This window comes from Bubalus kerabau, chromosome 16, assembly GCF_029407905.1.
Source record: "Bubalus kerabau isolate K-KA32 ecotype Philippines breed swamp buffalo chromosome 16, PCC_UOA_SB_1v2, whole genome shotgun sequence".
Lineage (NCBI taxonomy): Eukaryota > Metazoa > Chordata > Mammalia > Artiodactyla > Bovidae > Bubalus > Bubalus kerabau.
Window position 1 is genome coordinate 29,252,246 of NC_073639.1, and position 24,930 is coordinate 29,277,175.

Below are 24,930 nucleotides of genomic sequence, written 5' to 3' on the forward strand. Positions count from 1 at the left end.
ATGGGTCTGGTAAAAGTGGCTTCCCTGGTGGCTCAGACAGTAAAGTTTCTGTCTGCAGTGCAGAAGACCCGGCTTTGATCCCTGGGTTGGGAAGATCCCCTGGAGAAGGAAATGGCAATCCACTCCAGTTCTCTTGCCTGGAAAATCCCATGGATGGAGGAGCCTAGTAGGCAATAGCCCTTGGGGTCGCAAAGAGTCCGACATGACAGAGCGACTTCACTTTCACTTTCAAGACTAGCAAGGGGGGCACTCTCCATCCCCTTCTGATGTCTATGTCCGAAGCTTTCACTGTCCCATTTCTTACTTTAATAAAACTCTGCTATACAGAAGCTCTTGATCAACCTGGTCCCTGGTCCCGAAGCTAAATCTTCTTCTTCAGAGATCACGAATCTTATGCTGTTTACTGTAAGCTATCAGTATGGGAATTGAAATTTGAATACAAGTCAACTGATGAAATGCCTTTGAGTTTTTCACATAGAAAGTAATATTTAAGTATCCTGATAATTTTTTAAATCTACACAACTAAGATAACATAGAATTTGGGGTTTTTTTGGACTCAGTCATTAGAAGATACGGGATCCTAGGAAGTCATTTACTGTCTATGAAATTCCGTTTTCTGAGAGTAGGGCCCAGTGCCTTCTAGGTTCATATTTTGCTCTCAAAAACTTATGAAATTTTGTGTTCTGGTTATGGAATTGTGAAGTGTTGATAATGTCATGCGAGTGTATGTTCCTCGGTTCTTTGTCTCGTCACAACAAAGATTTGGAGCAACGGACATTAAAGCCCTCGGCGCATCACAGCTCTCGGGTCTTGGACAAACCATGTTACAGCTCTTAGGCAAATCAGTGTTACAGCTCCATTTTATTTAGAAGATAGCAGGAGAATCCAAGTCTCGAAGAGAAGGGAGTGGAGAAGTGCGTGGGGAGGGAGAAAGAGCGAGAAAGAGAGAGAGAGAGAGCGTGCGTGCATGCACGCGGGAGAGAGAGTCCCAGAGAAAGCGCTTTGGCTCCTCCTTTTATATGTTTTTTCTTCCACCTGGGCCTGCCCTATGCAAATTGGGCTTAGCCAGGAGTGCTGTTTGTTCTGCCTGAAGTTTTCACTCTGGTCCTCGGACCTTCCTTTGACCTACCTTGTCTTTTAGCCACCACCATTTTGGATTCCTTTTCCCTATTCTACCTACCTAACAATAATAATCAAGATGACTTTATACTTTTCTTCAGTAATGTAATTGATAACTAAGACTTAACAGTGAAATGAAGACTTTGCTTAGGTATTTCCTGATGCTCAACTTATTTTTCCTATAATTCTAGGAATTATAGGAAATCCACTTATAATTCTAAACACAGGTGCCTAGGGACTATATTCAGTTTATTGACTATTCAAGATATTTCACACTTTATTCTTCTGTTCAAGTGATTGTGCGTGTGTGTATGTGTGCTCAGTCCCTCAGTCGTGTCCGATTCTTTGGGGCCCCATGGACTGTTCCCTTTAGGTTCCTCTGCCCATGGAATTTTCCAAGCAAGAATACTGGAATGGGTTGCCATTTCCTACTCCAGGGGATTTTACCAACCAGGGGATAGCACCGGCGTCTCTTGCGTCTCCTGCATTGACAGTTGGATTCTTTACCGCTAGCACCACCTGGGAAGCCTGTAGAAGTGATTATTTTCAATTAAAAACTACTAGGAGAAAATGTTAGCATATTTGAAGTGTTACAGCAAAGCTTATCTTTTGATCTGGCACTATTATTATTAGATATGTATTTTATTACATGGTTGGGGGTAAATGTATAGGTAATGGCCATCATATATGCACATTAGCACACATATATTTTTCACCCTAAAAAATGCCTGAGTGGTCTCTTCAGCTGCTCCAGCTGTGGTTTTCAAAATAGATGAAGTCTTGACCTTTTCCTGAAAATTACTGTCCCAACAGCAAAACCCCAATATATTAGCCTTATTTGGTACAGTACTGCCTAAAGGCATAGACCAGGTAGCCAGAACTCAAGGACAGATTCAAGGGATGGATTCTCACAGACTTATTAAATTTACAGATGCTCCTTTTCTTTTTTTCTTTAGTAAGATTTCTTCACACCCTCTGCTTTTGCAACTGCTATTCCTCGGGGGGGGGGGGGGGGGGGAAGAAAAAGAATTATTTTCTTTTCTTCTCTGTACATTTTTGCTTTATCCAAAGTCCATTATTTTCCTTTTATTTTTCAGTCTGTCCTTCATGTTAGATTTTCCTCAGATGTCTGCCAATCTTTTGATGTCTCTCCATTTTGGAAAGGGAGAAATCAAATTGCTAATTGGAAGCTACCGTGTGTTGATTTGACTTGCTGAGCATTCCACAGGAAGGTGTGTAGCTGATTAGAGGCTAGGAGCCCTCTATCAGCTTCTGGAGGCCTTTTTTTTTTCTTGTGCCTGTGTCTTTTAATGACACTCCTGTAAAAAAAGAATACATTGTTTTGCACTACCACACATAGCTACACTGAAGAGATGATAATTCTGTCAAGCAAATTGCCTTCTGGGGAGATACAAATGTGTGCCTTATCCAGATTGACCTGCTGAAGTGTTTTTGATCAGAGAGCATCCTGTATATACCATGTGATTCCCCAAACACCAATACAAAGCATATTAGAACTTTCAAAGTTAATTAGCTATGAGCTGGTTTTCTGTTGCCTTTAAGGTAATAGAAATTGAAATCTATATTATCTGGATAAAAATTAACCCCAAGTTTCACTTACTAAAGAATTTGAAGGAGTAAAACTTAAGGCAAACCAGACAGTACAGGACAAGAAGAAAAAATACACCATAGTAAAATGATCTTCTAGAGGCCATGAGGCTCTAGAAAATGTGGCATTAATAATAGAATAGTATTATAATATCCCTGGGTTGAGAAGATCCCCTCTGGGGGGCGTGACAACCCACTCCAGTATTCTTGCCTGGAGAATCCCATGGACAGGGCAGCCTGGTGGAATACATTTCACAGGGTCGCAGAGAGTCAGACATGACTGAAGCGACTAAGCGCGTGTGGTTACTATAAGCTGGGCAGTTGTCTGACGTACATAGTTGAATTTCTTAAGTTAATCCTCACCTTGATGTCTCTCCACCCCAAGGCAACTATATAGAATATATTACTGAGCCCCTTCAGTTCAGTTCAGATCAGTTGCTCAGTCGTGTCCAACTCTTTGCTACACCATGAATCGCAGCACACCAGGCCTCCGTCTCAATCACCAACTCCCGGAGTTCACTCAGACTCACGTCCATCAAGTCAGTGATGCCATCCAGCCATCTCATCCTCTGTCGTCCCCTCTTCCTCCTGCCCCCAATCCCTGCCAGCATCAGGATCTTTTCCAATGAGTCAACTCATTGCATGAGGTGGCCAAAGTATTGGAGTTTCAGCTTCAGCATCAGTCCTTCCAATGAACACCCAGGACTAATCTCCTTTAGGATGGACTACTTGGATCTCCTTGCAGTCCAAGGGACTCTCAAGAGTCTTCTCCAACACCACACTTCAAAAGCATCAATTCTTAAGCGCTCAGCCTTCTTCACAGTCCAACTCTCACATCCCTACATGACCACTGGAAAAACCATAGCCTTGTCTAGATGGACCTTTGTTGGCAAAGTAATGTCTTTGCTTTTTAATATGCTGTCTAGGTTGGTCATAACTTTCCTTCCAAGGAGTAAGTGTCTTTTAATTTTATGGCTGCAGTCACCATCTGCAGTGATTTTGGAGCCCAAAAAACTAAAGTCTGACACTGTTTCCACTGTTTCCCCATTGATCTGCCATGAAGTGATGGGAGCAGATGCTATGATCTTCGTTTTCTGAATGTTGAGCTTTAAGCCAACTTTTTCACTCTTCTCTTTCACTTTCAACAAGAGGCTTTTTAGTTCTTCTTCACTTCCTGCCATAAGGGTGGTGTCATCTGCATATCTGAGGTTATTGATATTTCTCCCAGCAATCTTGATTCCAGCTTGTGCTTCATCCAGCCCAGTGTTTCTCATGATGTACTCTTCATATAAGTTAAATAAGCAGGGTGACAATATACAACCTCGATGTACTCCTTTTCCTATTTGGAACCAGTCTATTGTTCCATGTCCAGTTCTAACTGTTACTTCCTGACCTGCATATAGGTTTCTCAAGAGGCAGGTCAGGTGGTCTGGTATTCCCATCTCTTTCAGAATTTTCCACTCCTTAGTCCTCTGGATTTCAGTTTAGTTCAGTCATAAAGAATGAAGAGAGAACGGAGACCTCAGGATTTACTCTGCCTGTTCTGTTCTCTCCTACAGGATATTCTCCAACTGCCTGCTTCCCTTAGCCATAAACCACAGCTCTTTTTAAGTCATCCTTCTCCGCACAAACCTCTCCCTCCTTCAAGAAGCTCGTAGCCATCACCTCCCCTTGTTTTTCAGCCAACAATGATAGACAGTTTCCACTATTCCTCAGAGGATCCCTGTTCCCTGCTTGTGTTTAAACAGTCCTTTAATTATCATAACTCTACATATCATCTATTTTCTGCTGGGAACACCCTGTCTACTGACTAACAGCACTATTTCTGAGAAAAACATGAATATAGTGAAATATTCTTTCCTATTGGGAAAAAGATAACTAATAGAGAATAATAAGAAGAAAAATAGTAACTAATCTTTATTGAGCACTTACTTAATAGATGCCAGGAAATAACCTGAATACTTTTCATACACTGTCATAATCTCTCAGAAATTAATGTGGTATCTATTTTTGTTATCCTTATTTTATAGATGTGGAATCTGTGGAACTCGCTCAAGATCACACAACTAGTACATGGGAAAGAGAGAATTCAACCCAAGAATGATTGACTCCAGCTTGCACTCTTGACGGGTCGTCAGACAGCATTTGTTAATAGGAAATGGCTAACAGAAGAGTGCTTCCAGTAGAGGTGGCTTGCCTGTCAACCTCATATATAACTCTTGGTTCTCATGTTGCCAGAACTGATTTTTGAAGAGACACTGGATATATAGATTTTTTTGGTATATCTTTTCCTCATTTCTAAGCTTAAATTTAAGCTCTTACAAAAAAAAAATAATAATAACAAGCAAAACAAAATCAGAAACACCAGAGAAACAGCTACAACAAAAAACCCAAACAAAAAAAAAAACTCACTTTTGGTGGGCTAAATAAAACTTTCTACTTGCCAAAAAATGGTCCATTTTACCACCTGCTTGAAAAGCTTAAGTTGAAAATCTAATTAATATGTGAGTAACATTAACTATTTGTGTTTTTCATTAACAGATTTATCTTGAAGTAACTTTCAATAAAGCTGTCTTGAGAATAGCTTCTGTTTCATAAGTTGAAGGTTTTCCAATTCTTTAATTTTCTGTTGAACACAGCGCATTGGCCCTGTGACAGCACAGTTAGTCTTCTATTTTCTGGGCAGTGGTCTTGGAGTAATTCTGGAAGACTATATTCTACACATGGAAAAACTTCTTGATGCCCTGCTTGTTTTCAATTTCTAAAGAATGAATTTTGGTATAGTAATAAGTTATTGACTTTGGAATTGGACAGATATGGTTATAGATAACAGCTCACAGCTTATTAACTATTGACCCAGGAGCTCTGTTTCCTCATCTGTAAAAATTGGAATGACAGTATCTAATTTGTAGGTTCTCTGAATATTAAATGAGATTATGTGTACAAAGCATCTAACACATAATGAAAGTAGGAATGTCCAGTTAAAACCCTAAAACACAGATTAATTAGCTGCCTTATTTGTACAAGTTACTTAACCTCTGTGTCTCCCACACCCCTCTGCCTTCTTCAGTGGTTCTCAAAGTTGACTGTGTTTTAGAGTCACCTAGAAAGTTGTTTTACTTTCATGCATTGGAGAAGGAAATGGCAACCCACTCCAGCGTTCTTGCCTGAAGTATCGCAGGGGCAGCGGAGCCTGGTGGGCTGCCATCTATGGGGTCGCACAGAGTCAGATATGACTGAAGCGACTTAGTAGTAGCAGCAGCAGCAGAAAGCTGTTAAAATACAAATTCCTGTGCCTTAAGCCCAGGAATTGTGATTCAGTGGGTCTGGGGAGGGTCCCAATAATTTGAATTTATAACAGGCACCCAAGTGATGTTAATTCTGTTGGTGTGGGGACCAGGCATTGAGGAATCCTACTTTATGTTGTGCTGTTAATAATCCCTCCCTTTTACACAAGTTTGCTAATGAGCCTTAAGATATGTAATGTCTATAAAACATATGTCCCCAACTGCCTAGGAATGTAAAGTTCAAGAAATGCTAATTAGTTGAAATCATTATCCTTATTATTTTAAAATATATGTTTCCCTATTTTCTTTGAAAAATATGCTTAAGCATTTATCTGTAGAATTCCTTTTGGTATTTTAATTTTTTTCTTTGAAATGAAGATATTTTTCCATTCATAAGAATGATGCTCAGTGTGCCGCCCTGTAAGAATGATATATTTCAAAAAGGAGGAGCGTTACTTCTTCATAAAAAAAGACCTCTCCATCATCCACAATTTTGTGTATAGAAGTATAGTAGTTAACTATTCCTACAACAATGCTATGTAACTCAAGGCTTAAAGCTATACACATATTTTCTGTCTGTCTTTGAATCATCAGGAGCAGCTGTATCTTAAAAATGGGTTAGTTTCAAGCTTCTGGTTCAATGTCCAGTTCACTCTACTGATCCATTCTGAGGTTCGAATGGAAGGAACAATAGCTACAAGGAGCATGCACTTCTCATTGTGCTTACAGAGACAGAAGAGGGACGCCAAAGTCCATGAGTACATGTAAGCACCTTGTTCATGTCACATCCACTCATATTCCATTGGCCAAAGTAAGTCATCTGTCCACACCCAACACTTATAGTGTCAAGGATACTTTTAGTCACTTCAGTGGGAAGTATAGCAAGTCACCGGCAAAAAAAGTTTGGACACAGGTAGAAAGTGAGGAATTGAGAACAACAATACAGCCTACCAAAAAGAAGGGTATTTAGAATATTCCAGACATGAATATTCAATATTCCAGACACAAATATTCTAAATAGCCTTCCCTGGTGGCTCAGATGGTAAAAAATCCACCTGCAATGTGGGAGACTTAGGTTCGATCCCTGAGTTAGGAAGATCCCCTGGAGGAGGGCGTGGCACCCACTCCAGTATTCTTGCCTGGATAATTCTCATGGACAGAGGAGCCTGGCAGGCTACAGTCCATGGGGCCACAAGGAGCTGGACATGACTGAGCGACTAAGCACAGCACAGACATGAATAGTGTGGAAAGGGGCAGATTTTCATATACTGTAGTCATTTCTTTTCAGAAATAAAATGTTTAGATTTTTTTTTCTGTAAAGTAACTGTGGGAAGTTCTGGAAAATATGGTGCACACTGATAATACAAAGGGAGACTAGCTTCAGTTGAAAAATAGTAACATTTTACCCATTTCTAATAATTTTGTGATACTGAAGGCCTGCTTAAACTGATGATGATAATAATCAAATAGATGATCATGATGGTTATTTAGAATAAGAATTCACTAAATAAAAGAGGAATGTTATGTCATATTTTGATGTGCTGCTATAACTGCTTGTATTTTGCATACATCAGTGAATTTTTACCATAGATATATTTGACTTTATCAACGTGAAGAACTTTTGATCTACAAAAGACACCATTAAAGAGAATCAAAAGAAGAGCCTCTTGGAGAAAATATTTGCAAATCACACATCTAAAAAAAAAAAAAAACTAGATTCTAGCACATAGAAAGAACGCAACAATTAGAAAAGAAACAATAGGATTTAAAAAAACAAACAAACAAAAAATTTAAACAGACACTTTAACAAAGAATTACAAATGAAAACACATTTTTAGTTACTAGAGGAATGCATGGAGAAGGAAATGGCAACCCACTCCAGTATTCTTGCCTGGAGAATCCCAGGGATGGAGGAGCCTGCTGGGCTGCCATCTATGGGGTCGCACAGAGTTGGACACAACTGAAGTGACTTAGGGCAACAGCGGAGGAATGAAAATTAAATCCATAATGTAATATCACAGCACCCCTGTTAAAATGTCTAAATGGAAGTATTTAATCATAACACCTGATAGCTCAGTTGGTGAAGAATCCGCCTGCAATGCAGGAGACCCCGGTTTAATTCCTGAGTCAGGAAGATCCCCTGGAGAAGGGATAGGCTACCCATTACCGTAGTCGTGTGCTTCCCTAGTGGCTCAGCAATGCAGGAGACCTGGGTTCCATCTCTGGATTGGGGAGATCCCCTGGAGAAGGGAAAGGCTACCCACTCCAGTATTCTGGCCTGGAGGATTCCATGGATTGTATAGTTCATGGGGTCACAAAGAGTCAGACAAGACTGAGCTACTTTCACTTTTCAATCATATCAAGTGTTGATGAGGACTTGGAGCAGTTAGAACTTTAATGCACTGCTACTAGGAATGAGACGGGCCACCACTGTGAAAAACAATTTGGCAGTTTCTTAAGATGTTAATCAGGCATCTGTTTTATGTCTCAGTCATTCTTCTCCCAAGAGATGTAAATTTCCATGCAAAATCTTGCACATGAATGTTCCCAGCCATTTTATGTGTGGTAGCCCAAAACTGGAAGCAATTTAAATGTCTGCGACAAGTAAATTAGCAAACAAGTTGTCTGTATATACAGTGAAATACTGCTGCTGCTGCTAAGTTGCTTCAGTCATGTCTGACTCTGTGCGACCCTATAGACGGCAGCCCACCAGGCTGCCTCGTCCCTGGGATTCTCCAGGCAAGAACACTGGAGTGGGTTGCCATTTCTGTCTCCAATGCATGAAAGTGAAAAGTGAAAGTGAAGTCGCTCAGTCGTGTCCAATTCTTCACGACCCCATGGACTGTAGCCTACCAGGTTCCTCCATCCATGGGATTTTCCAGGCAAGAGTACTGGAGTGGGGTGCCATCGCCTTCTCCAGTGAAATACTACTCAGCAATATAAATGAATGAACTTTTGGTAAAGGTAAAATATGGATGAATTTGAAAATAATTATTCTGAGGAAAATGCTAGACTTAAATCACATACTATGTGATTATATATATATATATATATATAAAATTCTGGAAAATGTTAATACATATTTGTAGTGACAGAAAATAGATCAGAAGTTGCCAGGGATTAGAAGAGGGCTGGGAAATTGGAAGGAAGAGATTGACAAGGGTCATCAAGGAAATTTTTGATTGGATAGTCTGTGTTCATTATCATGATTGAGTTGATACTTTCACAAGTATATACATATGTCAAAACTTAACAAAATTATAGGCTTAAATATATGCTGCTTACTATATGCCAACTTACTATGTGCCTCTTTTATGCTTCAATAAAGCTGTTAAAGATTTTTAGTAAAATAAAGGGCATGATTCATGCTAATTCTAACTTTATTGGTCTCAAAATTCATTCAGTGAAATTATAGTACAAACACCATTTAATGGATAATAAGTTTTACTCTCTCTGGTCTGTACTTGTCTAATGAGAATGTATTGTGTTTTTTTTTTTTTTTTTTTTCCTTCTGTCAAACATAGTAATGGTTTTTAGGATACCTTTATTACTAAAGTCAGAGGGCAAATGACTTTTTGTTTGTTAATATGTCTTCTCTTTCTACCTATACCAGTTGATCCAGTGGTTAATATAATAGTTTTTGACAGGTCCAAGAAGAGAAGGGTTCCCCTCCCCATAAACATACAAATTAATAATGCATTTTTTATCACAGTCATAATACATTAAGAATTCTTAAAACTCTCTAACCTAGTCAATAATTAGTAATCATCAGTAGAAAATGGAAAGAATGATGTATTCTCTCTTAATAAGCTTACTATAAAAATAATTTTCATAGCACAAACATGGAACTCTTACTTGTTTATTTCCATTACTTTCTACAAGATTACTAGCAGATAATTAAATTCAAAGGAGAAATATAATAATAGTCTTAAGAGCATGTAAATGTAGAAAAAAGTAATATTACTTTTTGAAAATGTATCTTGCTAAATAAAACAGCTGTTTAGCATTATCTTAAGACCTGGTAGAGTATACATCTATTAATTCAGAAAGCCAACAAGTAAAAATATAGAATTTTTTCAGTTCAGTTCAATCACTCTGTCATGTTTGACTCTTTGCGATCCCATAGACTGCAGCATGCCAGGCTTTATGTCCATCAGTAACTCCCAGAGCTTTCTCAAACTTATGTCCATCGAGTTGGTGATGCTATCCAGCCATCTCATTCTCTGTCACCTCCTTCTTCTCCTGCCTTCAATCTTTCCCAGCATCATGGTCTTTTCCAATAATTTAGTTCTCCACATCAGGTGGCCAAAGTATTGGCATTTCAGTTTCAGCATCAGTCCTTCCAATGAATATTCAGGGCTGATTTCTTTTAAGATTGAGTGATTTGAACTCCTTGCAGTCCACGGGACTCTCAAGAGTCTTTTCCAACACCACAGTTCAAAAGCATCAATTCTTTGGCACTCAACCTTCTTTATGGTCCAACTCTCACATCCATACATGACTAATGAAAAAACCATAGCTTTGACTATATGGACCTTTGTTGGCAAAGCAATGTCTCTGCTTTTTAATACACTGTCTAGGTTGATCATAGCTTTTCTTCCAAGGAGCAGCATCTTTTAATTTCATGGCTGCAGTCACCATCTGCAATGATTTTGAAGCCCCCCAAAATAAAGTCTGTCACTGTTTCCACTGTTTCCCTATCTATTTGCCATGAAGTGATGGGACTGGATGCCATGATCTTCATTTTTTGAATGTTGAATTTTAAGCCAGCTTTTTCACTCTCCTCTTTTACTTTCATCAAGAGGCTTTTCTTTTTTTTTTTTTTTCATCAAGAGGCTTTTCAGTTCCTCTTCGCTTTCTACCATATCTGGTGTCATGCACATATCTGAAGTTATTGATATTTCTCCCAGAAATCTGGATTCTAGCTCTGCTTCATCCTGTCCAGCATTTTGCATGATGTACTACAAATAAGTTAAATAAATTATTTAACTTATTTGCAGTATGTAAGTTAAATAAGCATATGTTAATATAAATTATAAGTTAAATATAAGTTAAATAAGCATATAAATTAAATAAGCAAGGTGACAGTATACAACCTTGATGTACTCCTTTCTCAATTTGGAACCAGTCCATTGGTCCATGTCCAGTTCTAAAAGTTGCTTCTTGACCTGCATACAGATTTCTCAGAAGGCAGGTAATGTAATCTGGTATTCCCATCTCTTTAAGAATTTACCACAGTTTGTTGTGATCCACAGAGTCAAAGGCTTTAGCATAGTTCATGAATCTAAGCACCATCGTGTCCAACTCTTTGTGACCCAATGGATTACTGTAGCCTTCCAGGCTCCTCTGTCCATGGAATTCTCCTGACCAGAATACTGGAGTGGGTAGCCATTCCCTTCTCCAGGGAATCTTCCCAACCATGGGATCAAACTCAGGTCTCCCTCATTGCAGACAGATTCTTTACCTTCTGAGCCACCAGGAAGCCCACAGAATTTTTTACCTTATAAAATTTTATAGCTTAGTTTAATTTTACTTCAGAAATATAAAATAAAACAAAACTGTATCCAGAGTCAATATCAGTTCAGTTTTTGTTAACAGTTCAATTTTATTAGTTTTATCTTCTACTTCTAAATTTATCCAACCACAATTACTTGTTGATTAACTCAAATTAGTGACAACACTTTAGGTAATATATGAACACTTGTGTATCCTGGAGAGAGTCAGAATTATATAGCTAGGAAGAGCCTTAGAGTTATAATTCTGATGTCAAGTGCATGTTATTTTATTCTAGTTATTTGAGCACTGTTAATCCATGTATGATATATTTGACAAATGTCAATTAACATGAATGTTCAATTAACCAAGAGACCCAATTTTATGATTATTTTTGGATAAATGGGTGCTTAGTAAAATTTATGTACTAATTTCTATAATAGTTGCCATAAATGCAACTTTTATTATTGTGACCCCATAAATAGCAGCACGCCAGGCCTCCCTGTCCATCACTAACTCCTGGAGCTCACTCAAACTCATGTCCATTGAGTCAGTGATGCCATCCAACCATCTCATCCTCTGTCATCCCCTTCTCCTCCTGCCTTCAACCTTTCCCAGCATCATGGTCTTTTCCAGCAAGTCGGCTCTTTGCATCAGGTGGCCAAAGTGTTGGAGCTTCAGCTTCAGCATCAGTCTTTCCAGTGAATATTCAGGGTTGATTTTCTTTAGGATTGACTGGTTTGATCTCCTTGCTGACCAAGGGACTCTCAAGAGTCTTCTCCAGCACCACAGTTTGAAAGCATCAATTCTTCAGCACTCGGCCTTCTTTATGGTCTGACTCACATCTGTACATGACTTTATGATTTTAAATATATGTATTTTATTAAGCTTCATACTTGCATATTGTATATATTATTAAACTTTATCTCTCAGGAGGGTAATACTGCCCCTCATTTGCACAAAAGCCATTAGTTGTATCCTCCTCCTTCTTGCCTCACCAGAACTAGCCTAATTAGCTAGTATTTCAGGACCAGCTTGCCGAAGTCCTATAGGTAAACTCCGGGAGTTGGTGATGGACAGGGAGGTCTGGCGTGCTGCGGTTCATGGGATAGCAAGCAGTGAGACACGACTGAGCGGCTGAATTGAACTGAACTGAACTGAACTTGGCAAAGTCCCTACTCTGTGTTCTGAAGAACGACTCTATCTAGAGTCTCTTCTAGGGTTTGATAATTTCAACATATTGCCTTTATTCTTATAGTTCTTCTGAAGGTTGTTGTTCTCTCTCCAATGATTATCTCTGTGATAATTTCATTTGTATTTTTTGTGTTTTAAGCTTTCCAACACTTAAGTAGCTAATTCCCTATGTAAATTTCTCTGTGTTGAAATACCTTATATGACTTTTTTTTGGTCCTAACTGGAGACACTGTGTACATGAATATGCTTCTAGATGACTTTAAAATATAATCTTTAATAATCAATTAGCTTTATAGTCTATATTAGAATTATCATTAAATTATTTTATGGTGCATGAAACTCTGGAAAAATTCTTCTGTAGAGATTCAAATGAATTTAATTATATATATTATTTATAAAGAAGCCAATATCAGTTTAATTAGTGCTCATCACAGTGCAGATTTTCCATTACTGTCATATTCTCCTATGAATCTTCAGTCATTTTAAGAAGTTCAGTATTTCCAGGTCACCAGTTTTCCTTTTCAAACTTCATCTTCCACCCTATTTTTGACTTGTCAGCTGTAATTGTCATCTTTGATAACTCATTTTTCCTTGTTAATCTTTCTTCAGTTAGCTTCTAAGATCACACATGTAGACTTACTCTAAGCTTATGGGCTGCCTCTTCTTGTCTCATCTTTTTGTGGTTTCTCCTCATATAGCTAACTTACAGGATACCCCCGACCCCTCTCTCAAAAAATATATACTCACTCTTTTGGAAAATTCATCTAGTCTCAAATGAATTGTACACCATGCTGTCAATGGGTGTTTGTTTAGTAACCTTCCTGGACTAATTGTCTAACTAATTGTATTCTCCTTCAGGTATCATTCAATCACTTGTTGTTCAGTTGTTAAGTCCTGTCCAACTCTTTGTGACACCATGGACTGCAGCACTCAAGGTTTCCCTGTCCTTCATTATCTCCTGGAATTTGCTCAAATTCAGGTCCATTGAATCAAAGATGCCATCCAACCATCTCCTCTGTTGTCCCCTTCTCCTCCTTCCTTCAATCTTTCCCATCATCATGCTTTTTCCAATGAGTGGGCTCTTTGCATCAGGTGGCCCAGTTATTGGAGCATCAGCTTCAGAATCAGTCCTTCCAGTGAATATTGAGGGTTGATTTCCTTTAGGATTGACTAGTTTGGTCTCCTTGCTGTCCAGGGGACTCTACACAGCCCCGAGTCAATAGTCTCCCATTTTGTCCCCACTGCTGAGCTTTGTGTATGTGTTGACTCTTGCCTGCCACCCACTGCTGCTGCTGCTGCTGCTAAGTCACTTCAGTCGTGTCTGACTCTGTGCAACCCCATGGACTGCAGCCTACCAGGCTTCTCTGTCCCTGGGATTCTCCAGGCAAGAACACTGAAGTGGGTTGCCATTTCCTTCTCCAATGCATGAAAGTGAAAAGTGAAAGTGTAGTCGCCCAGTCATGTCCGACTCTTAGCGACCCCATGGACTGCAGCCTACCAGGCTCCTCCATCCATGGGACTTTCCAGGCAAGAGTACTGGAGTGGGGTGCCATCGCCTTCTCCGTCAGCATCAGCTAGAATGGAGAGATTCAGGCCTCCTCAGGTCTTTTCTGTCATGCTCTCAGCTCTGCATATAAGATGGCCTCCTAGGTTCTCCAGGAATTTGTTGGAGCTTTTGAAAGTCTCTTAACGACTCCTGATTCACGAGATCCTCATTTATGGTTTTTTGACAGCTTATTTTTTTTACACCTACTTTGGCATCTCAAGTAGATGAGATTTGAGCAATCACTACTTATTGTTTTTGACAAATGCCCTGGGGTTAAAGCTTTTCCAACTGAAGGAGGTAAAGGTAGGTCAAATAATGACAGGTCTGGCAAATAAGGTGTTTCTGTGGAGCTGACACAGGTGTCAAATAGTGAAAATTTACTGATCAGATCAGATCAGTCACTCAGTCGTGTCCGACTCTTTGTGACCCCATGAATCGCAGCACGCCAGGCCTCCCTGTCCATCGCCAACTCCCGGAGTTCACTGAGACTCACGTCCATTGAGTCAGTGATGCCATCCAGCCATCTCATCCTCTATCATCCCCTTCTCCTCCTGCCCCCAATCCCTTCCAGCATCAGAGTCTTTTCCAATGAGTCAACTCTTCGCATGAGATGGCCAAAGTGCTGGAGTTTCAGCTTTAGCATCATTCCTTCCAAAGAAATCAGGGCTTTATGGAGAGAACCCAATCCATTCTGCCCACTTCATTGGCCACTCCAGTGTTGTTTTTAACAGTTAAGCAGCAGATATTTGAGGATATCATAGAACTGAGAAGGTGGAGATGGTAGTAGAGCAAATTAACATGCACAGAGTCCACTGTTCTTACAAAGATTTCAGCCGTTTAAAAAAAAAAAAGCTGATTAGATGGCTGAAAATCTTTGATTAATTTTGAGAGGTTCTTTTTTTTTTTTTCTTTTTTTGAGTTTAGTTCTTTTACAATGTTGTGCTAGTTTCTACTGTACAGCAAAGTGAATCAGTTATAAATATACAGGTATCCCCCTTTTTTGGATTTCCTTCCCATTTAGGTCACCACAAAGCACTGAGTAGAATTTCCTGTGCTATGTATACAGTAGGTTCTTATTAGTTATCTATTTTATACATAATATCAATAGTTTTATATGTTAATCTCAATCTCCCAATTCATCTCACCTCCACCCCACTTTTCCTCCTTGATGTCCACACATTTGTTCTTTACATCTCTGTCTCTATTTCTGCTTTGCAGATAGGTTCATCTGTACCATTTTTTTTTTTTTTTTTTAGATTCTACTCATATGTGTTAATATACGATATTTGTTTTTCTGTTTCTGGCTTTATTCTGTGTGCCAGCCTGAGAGGTCTTAAAAACACGAATTTTGACCATTATTTTGGCATAAAACAACAAAATTTTTTCTCTCATAGTTCTGAACATGTAGGTCTTCCCTGGTTATTCAGACTGTAATGAATCCACCTGCAATGAGGGAGACCCAGGCTTAATTAACCCCTGGGTCAGAAGGAAATGGCCACCCACTCCAGTATTCTTGCCTGAAGAATTCCATGGACAGAGGAGCCTGGCAGTCTACAGTCCATGGGGTCATAAAGTCTTGGACACAACTGAGCAATGAACACTTTCACTTTTTCTGAAGATGTGAGGTCTAAAATCTAGTTGGCAAGACAAGGCTTCTGTTGATGCCTCCACATGACAACTCTTCTCTGCCTCTTAGTTTCTGGCAGTTTCTAGGAGTCCTTGGAATTTCTTGGCTTATAGCTATATCACTACAACCTCTGTCCCCACTGCTGTGGTCTTCCTCCTTGTTCTCATCTGTATCTTCAAGTCTCTTCTTATAAGACCACAAGTCATACTGCATTAGGGCTCACCTTAATCCAGCGTGACCTCTTAACTTGACTACATCTGCAAAGATACGGTTTCCAATTAAGGTCATGGCCACAGTTACCATGGGTTAAGACTTCAAAATAACTTTGAAGAGGACTCAGTTAAATCTTGGAGAAGGAAATAGCAACCCACTCCAGTGTTCTTGCCTGGAGAGTCCCAGGGATGGAGAAGCCTGGTGGGCTGCCGTCTTATGGGGTCGAACAGAGTCAGACACAACTGAAGTGACTTAGCAGCAGCAGCAGCAGTTAAATCTACCACTTTCTTTTTTAATATTTTCAGGATCTGGATTTGTGACTTTTTTTCCCCTAAGCACAATTTGATCTGTGTCTTAACAAGTTTTGCCTTTTCATACTGTTCCTGGGGTTCTCAAGGCAAAAATACTGAAGTGGCTTGCCATTCCCTTTTCCAGTGGACCATGTTTTGCCAGAACACTCCACTAAGACCTGTCCATCTTAGGTGGCCCTACATGGCATGGCTTATAGTTTCATTGAGTTAGACAAGGCGGTGGTCCATATGATCAGTTTGATTAGTTTTCTGTGATTGTGGTTTTCTTTCTGTTTGCCCTCTGATGGATAAGGATAAGAGGTTTATGGAAGCTCTTAAGTCCTAAGGGAAATCAGTCATGAATACTCACTGGAAGGACTGATGCTGAAGCTGAAGCTCCAATACTTTGGCCACCTGAATGGAAGAACTGATTCACTGGAAAAGACCCTGATGCTGGGAAAGATTGAAGGCAGGAGGAGAAGGGAACGACAGAGGATGAGATGGTTGGATGGCATCACTAACTTGATGGACATGAGTTTGAGCAAGCTCCGGGAGTTGGTGATGGCCAGGGAAGCCTGATGTGCTACAGTCCTCGGGGTCACAAAGAGTCAGACATGACTGAGTGACTGAATTGAATTAACAAGTTTTATGGTGTATTATCTCCATAATCCAAATCCTCTGATTCCAATTGTGGTTTCTTCTTTAGCTCATTAGTTTCTTATAATGTATTGTTTTATTTTTAAACACGTCGAGATTTTCTGGCTGTCTTCCTATCATTGATTTTCTGCTCCATTCCTCTGATCACAGATCATACTCTATTATTTCATCCTTTCAATAGGTTGAGAATTGCTTTATGGTCCAGCATATGGTCAGTTTGGTAAATATTTTGTGTATATTTGGAAAGAATTTGAGTTCTGTAGTTTGGGAGCACATATTCTACATGGATTTTGATTAGGTCCATCTTGTTATGTATGTAGGTGAAATCTGTGCTATTTCTGCTGAATTTCATGTCCCCTTGATTTATTAGTTACTATGAGAGGTGTCTTAAAATCTTTACCTTTTTTTAATGGAATTTATTTTTTCTTTTAGTTCTTTCAGTTTTTGCTATCCTTGGGGCCGTGTCATTTGGGGCCATCTATTTGGCACTTCAATGTAGAAATAATTTTGAAAATTTGTGCCCGTGTTCTGATATGTGTCTGGAAGACAAAATTTTCAGAGGCCCTTACTCTAACTGTTCCATAAGTCCTGTCTCCCAGACATTTTGATTTCTTAAAATAATGACATGATTGAAGTTTCAGGTACCAAGAGATTTTAGATGCCAAAGATTTATACTGTTTTTTCTTTAATTTCTCATTTTATTCAATGCTAAACAGTATGCAGGAATTTCCAACCTCACTTTGTGAGCTCTGATAAAAGTGGCAGTATTAAATGACTTCAGGTTGATGTGGGGATGGTGGAGGTGATAGTTTAGTCGCTAAGTCTTATCCAACTCTGGGAGCCCAGGGATTGTAGCCCACCAGGTTCTTCTGTCGAATTTTCAGGCGAGAAAACTGGAGTGAGTTGCCATTTCCTTATCCAGAGGATCTTCCCGACCCAGGGATAGAACCCATGTCTCCTGCATTGCAGGCAGATTCTTTACCACTGAGTTACTCAGGAAGCCACGGGGATGAAGCACTAAAGATTTTCCCTTTGATTTAAATAAAGCTAAATGGGGATGACTGGATATATGTTTTACTAGGAGAAATCTCATTTATTATATGTTTCTGTGGAAGAAACTGTGGGCTCTTGAATACATCCAGTTATATCTTTCTTTCATTTGCTGAGACTCCAATTAGAGGCTTATCAGCATTCTTCTGTGACAACACAGAAAATAAGCCAAACAAATTTATAAACACATAGAGTTGACACCCCACTCCAGTACTCTTGCCTGGAAAATCCCATGGATGGAGGAGCCTGGTGGGCTGCAGTCCATGGGGTTGTGAAGAGTCGGACATGACTGAGCGACTTCACTTTCACTTTTCACTTTCATGCATTGGAGAAGGAAATGGCAACCCACTCCAGTGTTCTTGCCTGGAGAATCCCAGGGATGGCGGATCCTGGTGGGCTGCTGTCCATGGGGGTCGCACAGAGTCGGACACGACTGAAGCGACTTAGCAGCAGCAGCAGCAGAGTTATTTAATGATAAAATGATAAAATTACATCTTATATCTTAGTGTTGCATCTAGACTTATTTCTGGAAAGACTACAAAGATATTGGTATGATTTTCTAGGAATAATACACATTAGACACAATGTGCTAATACCAGTTGCTTCTAATGAAAATTAAGTAGTATTCTCTATGTATTACATATGTTAAGTGTGAAGGCACCTTTTGGTCCAATAGAGGGATTTTCCTGATAGTATCTCCTTGGTTTAATAAGGTGGAAATAACCATAAAAATCTAAAGTGGACCAGATGCACATTCAGTGATAGATAAACATGCAGGCAAATTTCATTTTGTTTAGATCTGGTTTGCTCCAAAGTAATGTGATTCTCAGGCTTCCCAGGTGGTGCTAGTGGTAAAGAACCCACCTACTGATGAAGGAAACATGAGATACATGGGTTTGATCCCTTAGTTGGGAAGATCCCCTGGAGGAGGGCATGGAAACCCACTCCAGTATTCTTTCCTGGAGAATCCCATGGTCAAATGAGCCTGGCATGTTACAGCCCACAGGGGTGCAAAAGAGTTGGACATGACCGAAGCGACTTAGCACAGCAAACACAATATGGCTCTCAAGATTTATCCAATTCATGACCTAGAGCGGTAGGATTGGGGGGCAGTGGGAAGGAGGCCCAAGAGGGAGGATATATATGTATACATATAGCTGATATACTTTGTTGTACAATAAAAACTAACACAATATTGTAAAGCAGCTATACTCAAAAAAAAAAAAAAAAAAAAATCCACACCACTAAGTTTAAAGAGGGTAGGGCTTTAAGACAAAAAATACAGTTGATAGTATGATATATTTATTCCCCTCAAAAATTTTCTCATCATATGTTTCTTAGGGCCACTGCTGCTGCTAAGTGGCTTCAGTCATGTCCGACTCTGTGCGACTCCATAGACGGCAGCCCACCAGGCTTCGCTGTCCCTGAGATTCTCCAGGCAAGATCACTGGAGTGGGTTACCATTTCCTTCTCCAATGCATGAAAGTGAAAAGAGAAAGTGAAGTCGCTGAGTCGCCTCCAACTCTTAGCGACCCCATGGTCTGCAGCCTACTAGGCTCCTCCATCCACGGGATTTTTCAGGCAAGAGTACTGAAGTGGGGTGCCATTGTCTTTTCCCTCTTAGGGCCACTAAGTTTCTTTATTCACCCTGAGCTGACAAGACCAAGATTTCATGACCTCTTGCCTCGATTACTATGATATTCCATGCATTGGTCATCCTGTTTCCTGCTGCATCTAAGACATCAGTCTGTTAGATGGGTGAGCATGAATGACTAGAACATTTGAGGGAATAAATTTACCAATAATCTTTTTATCATTACCAAGAGTTTGTGACTATATTATAGATGTAATGCTTCTTTTGTATGCTGAGCTGAAGCTCCATTGCCAACTTCTCCACATATTAGATTTTTTAAGATGTACGTGAAGGTTATGTTTTTCTTTTTATTAAAGCCTCTCATGTGGCCTTTTGTCATATTCAGAGTATAGTCCAAAATACTTTTATGCTTTATAAAACTCTTCGTTATCCAACCTCTGACCTCACATCCTACCTCTGTCTACCACATCCACTCTGCTGCGTGAGTCAGGTTGAAGTCCTCATGGTTCATGAGCAAAGCAAGCTAATAGGTGCATTTCCCTTCTCTGCTTCCTCTGATGGAACATTCATCTCCAACAGCCTTGTGTGGCTTATCACTTCACCCCATTTAGGTCCCTACTTAAATGTCACTTTTTCTACATAGATTTCTCTGCCATCTTATCTAAAATAGCAGGTAGTGGTCTATGTAGGAAGAAAATGAGTAAAACTGGGTGCTGAGATAAAGACTTTCTCAGTCTGTGAGGAGCTACTGGTTGGAAAGTAAGGTGATATTTAAGCTGAGAACAGACTGACAAGGAGGAGTTAGCTTTGCGAAGATATTTTATAGATACTGTTCGAACAAAGGATAGACTGCAAAATAGGCCACTGCCTTAGGTTTTGACACCAGTGAGCTTTTCTCCCTGTATTAATTCTATCTAAAGTGTTCCTCTTTCAGGCTTGTCCATGTGTTACCTGACTTTGAAAATCCAACTTAAATGTCACCTCTTATCTGAAGACTTTCATAGCCTTTTCTATGAAAGGTCTGTACTCCCTGGGCTTCTATGTCTAATGTTTTGTCAGGTGCACAGTGTTTAAATGGGATATATGTCTGACAAAGCTCTGTAGAAGCTGGTGTGGCTCTCACTTTTGTTAATCAAAGGTGGATTTATTTACATGTTTCATCTGAAACAGAATTATTTTCTTTGGCTAAAATATTATGCTACATCTTCATATATAATTAAAGATAAGTTATTAAATAAATTTAGGGAGGTTCAAGAATGTTCTGATTTATCCTGAGACAACATCTGTATTTCTGTGTGTGTGTGTGTGTGTCTGAATGTCTGTGCACATGCTTGTGAATAGAGAGATTTCATAAAGTCTCAAAATATAGACAACTATACACAGTATCATTGGATATTATAGTACAGACTGTAAATAATTAAAATATTATCTATATTTCCAGATTATGTGGACACTTTATATATAATTTACTTTGAAAAAATGCATATATGTGTGAGTGTTTAGGAGAGCGTGTGTGTTTATGTGTATGTGTGCACGTGTGCATACAGGCATACTCTCTCTCTGGCTTTGCTAATATCCTGAACTTAGTCTGATGTTGGGGAATCTAACAAGACAGATGTTGATAGATATACAAAGAAGACAAAGATTCAGGGCAAAGCAATCAGAAGGAAATTACTGTGAGATAATAAGTAAAACAGCCAAACGGTGTTTTTAGTGTTTGATGATAGCAACCTTCCAGATGAAGAATGATTAGGATTGAAATTTAAGCATTTCAGATACATGCAAAGACTGAAAAGCCTATTGCAAAAAAAATAAGAGGAACATGAGTACAGGATGTGGTAAAATTCAGCTCATGTATTGTGAATGAAGAACAGCACAAAATACAAAATTTGTACTGCACTTAAGATGGTAGGAAAATTCAGAGCAGACCAGTATAGAGACATTTTCTCATAGAATACTAATTTCAGTCTTTTCAGTTTCTTAAAGAGGTAGTACTGGGATTCTGTCAAAAAATTCCTGCATATACCATTTTATATCATTATATCTATTCATTCTTAAATTTACATACTGTAGTATTAAAGTCTTATCTAGTGTTTAGGTTGAACCACTAAACGTGTAATGAAGAGAAAGATGATTCTTATTATTGATAAAAACCATTCTTTACTATCCACAAACTTTCTAGTAACTGTAACTCTAGGTCAGGACTTGGAAACGTTATTTATTGAAACGTCATTTATTGAAACGTTATTTATTCATTTGGACTTTTTACGTGAAAATTCTTGTTTTCTAGGTCTCTTAATTGAGAACGTCTGGATTCCAATTCACTTTCAATCTTTGTGACACTATTCAAATGATTTATGTTTCCTAAGTTTTACTTTCCTAATAATTGAAGGATAACTATCCAAAGTATCTAAAATGTTATGATGTGTTTGTGAGGATCAAATATGATAAATGATATAAAGTATTTGTCTCAGTACATGGCACATATCAAATTTTAAAAAAATATCATTATCGAGTATTAACATATGTTCTCATGCTATTATTCATATGTAAAATGAGTTTGTATTTTTAGTCAGAAAGAAAATATAAATCAATATGTTCATTAAACTTTTAATACCAACTAAGATAATTCTTTTTTTATTTTTTAAAATTTTATTATTATTATTATTTTTTACTCTACAATATTGTATTGGTTTTGCCATACATCAACATGCATCTGCCACAGGTGTACATGTGTTCCCCGTCCTGAACCCCCCTCCCACCTCCTTCCCCATACCATCCCTCTGGGTCATCCCAGTGCACCAGCCCCAAGCTTCCTGTATCCTGCATTGAACCTGGACTGATAATTCATGAATGAAATCTTTCTGAGTTTGTTTATGATTATGTGTAAAGTGTTTCACACAATATCTTGCACTAAAATATTTGCTCAATTGAATCTAACTGAACAAAGCTGCTATTCTATTGATTTATTAGAACAATTGCATATCTAAATATTTGCTTTTTCCTCGAAAGTCAAATTTTGCTTTACAAAATGTACTATTTATACACCTGTTTAGATTTTTACTTGCTTTGAGTATAAATACAGTTGATCCCTATCAGTTCAGTTCAGTTCAGTCTCTCAGTCGTGTCCAACTCTTTGCGACCCCATGAATCGCAGCACGCCAGGCCTCCCTGTCCATTACCAACTCCCGGAGTTCACTCAAACTCATGTCCATTGAGTCAGTGATGCCATCCAACCATCTCATCCTCTGTTGTCCCCTTCTCCTCCTGCCCTCAATCTTTCCTAGCATCAGGGTCTTTTCAATTGAGTCAGCTTTTCACATCAGGTAGCCAAAGTATTGAGGTTTCAGCTTCAACATCAGACCTTCCAATGAACACCCAGGACTAATCTCCTTTAGGATGGACTGGTTGGATCTCCTTGCAGTCCAAGGGACTCTCAAAAGTCTTCTCCAACACCACAGTTCAAAAGCATCAATTCTTTAGTGCTCAGCTTTGTTTATAGTCCAACTCTCACATCCATACACAACCACAGGAAAAACCACAGCCTTGACTATCTAGGACCTTTGTTGGCAAAGTAATGTCTCTGCTTTTTAATATGCTATCTAGGTTGGTCATAACTTTCCTTCCAAGGAGTAAGTGTCTTTTAATTTCATGGCTGCAATCACCATCTGCAGTGATTTGGGAACCCCGAAAAATAAAGTCTGACACTGTTTCCACTGTTTCCCCATCTATTTCCCATGAAGTTACGAGACCAGATGCCATGATCTTCTTTTTCTGAATGTTGAGCTTTAAGCCAACTTTTTCACTCTCCTCTTGCACTTTCATCAAGAGGCTCTTTAGTTCTTCTTCACTTTCTGCCATAAAGGTGGTGTCATCTGCATATCTGAGGTTATTGATATTTCTCCCAGCAATTTTGATTCCAGCTTGTGCTTCATCCATTCCAGCGTTTCTCATTATATACTCTGCATATAGGTTAAATAAGCAGGGTGACAATATACAGAACCTTAACAAATTCCATAAAAAATAGTTTTATGTTTAATGCAGATGCTATTGAAATATCTACACAAGGAAGAGTTTTCTGCTATATTTTGAATGATATATAACTGTTTTTCATGTTTATTTGGAGAATGCAAAAAATAAACCGTGTGGTAATAGTCAGTGGTCAGTAGAATTGTATTGATTTCATTGTAGCATTTATCAAGTCCTGTAATTACTCTAAATATAATTCCAGCTTTCCTGTGCCTTTACACATTGACAATGAAAACTAAAACTAAGCATTTGTGCAGTTAATTTTGAAATGAAAATTTAAAAAATTTTGTAAACAAAATTCAAGTCATTTGAACTTGCTAATAAAATATTCCAAGTGGAACCACACATTATGTGTTAATCATGAACCATAGCTAGCTAGCTAGATAGATCATCTATATATCTCCATAAATATAAGCAATATCTAAAAGTATTAAAATAAATGATTAATACTTTATATACACAAGTTTTCTAAGAAGGAATGACTGATAGTTTTAAAATGCACTTTTAAGGAAGGCTTCAAGGTGGAGGCAGATTTGCACTGAACACAATGGATGAGAGTGGCTGTGATGGGGAAGGGGAGACGTCTGTGCTAGGAAAATTACTTAAACAAGACACTGAAGTGGAAAAACAGGAGTTGTATTCAGGTGACAATGACAATGAACATAGTGATTTAGCCTGTAAAAAAGGTTGGTTTGTGAAGTGGTGAGGAGGAAGGACTATGTAGTACCAATTAGTGGAGAGCATGGATTCCAGAATAAGTGTTTATGTTGTTCAGAAGGAAAATAAGAGGTTTTGCAATTACTTGTTTTTGTGTTTTGTGCTTTCATGATGGCTCAGATGGTAAAGAATCTATCTGCAATGTAGGAGACCTGAGCTCGATCCCCGTGTCAGGAAGATCCCCTGGAGAAGGTTTTGTGTTTGTATTTGACTAGCCAAAAACTGTGCTCCCTTCTGCATCAAAGGACAAGCTGCCTGTTCTCCTTTCTAAGGCAAGTTGCTCCACCTGCACATTATCCATCACTTCACAGCCTTTCAATTCTGAAACAGTCAGACATCTTCCATTTCTGTTATATCTTCTACTTCTGTGTTCTTCAATTTATTTCTTGCCATTATTTCTTTTCCTTTTTCCTAAAATGTATTACTCAATTTCTTTAAGATAAAATAGTTTCTTTTGCCTTGACCTTGGGCTTCCCAGGTGGCTCCTCAGTGGTAGAGAATCTGCT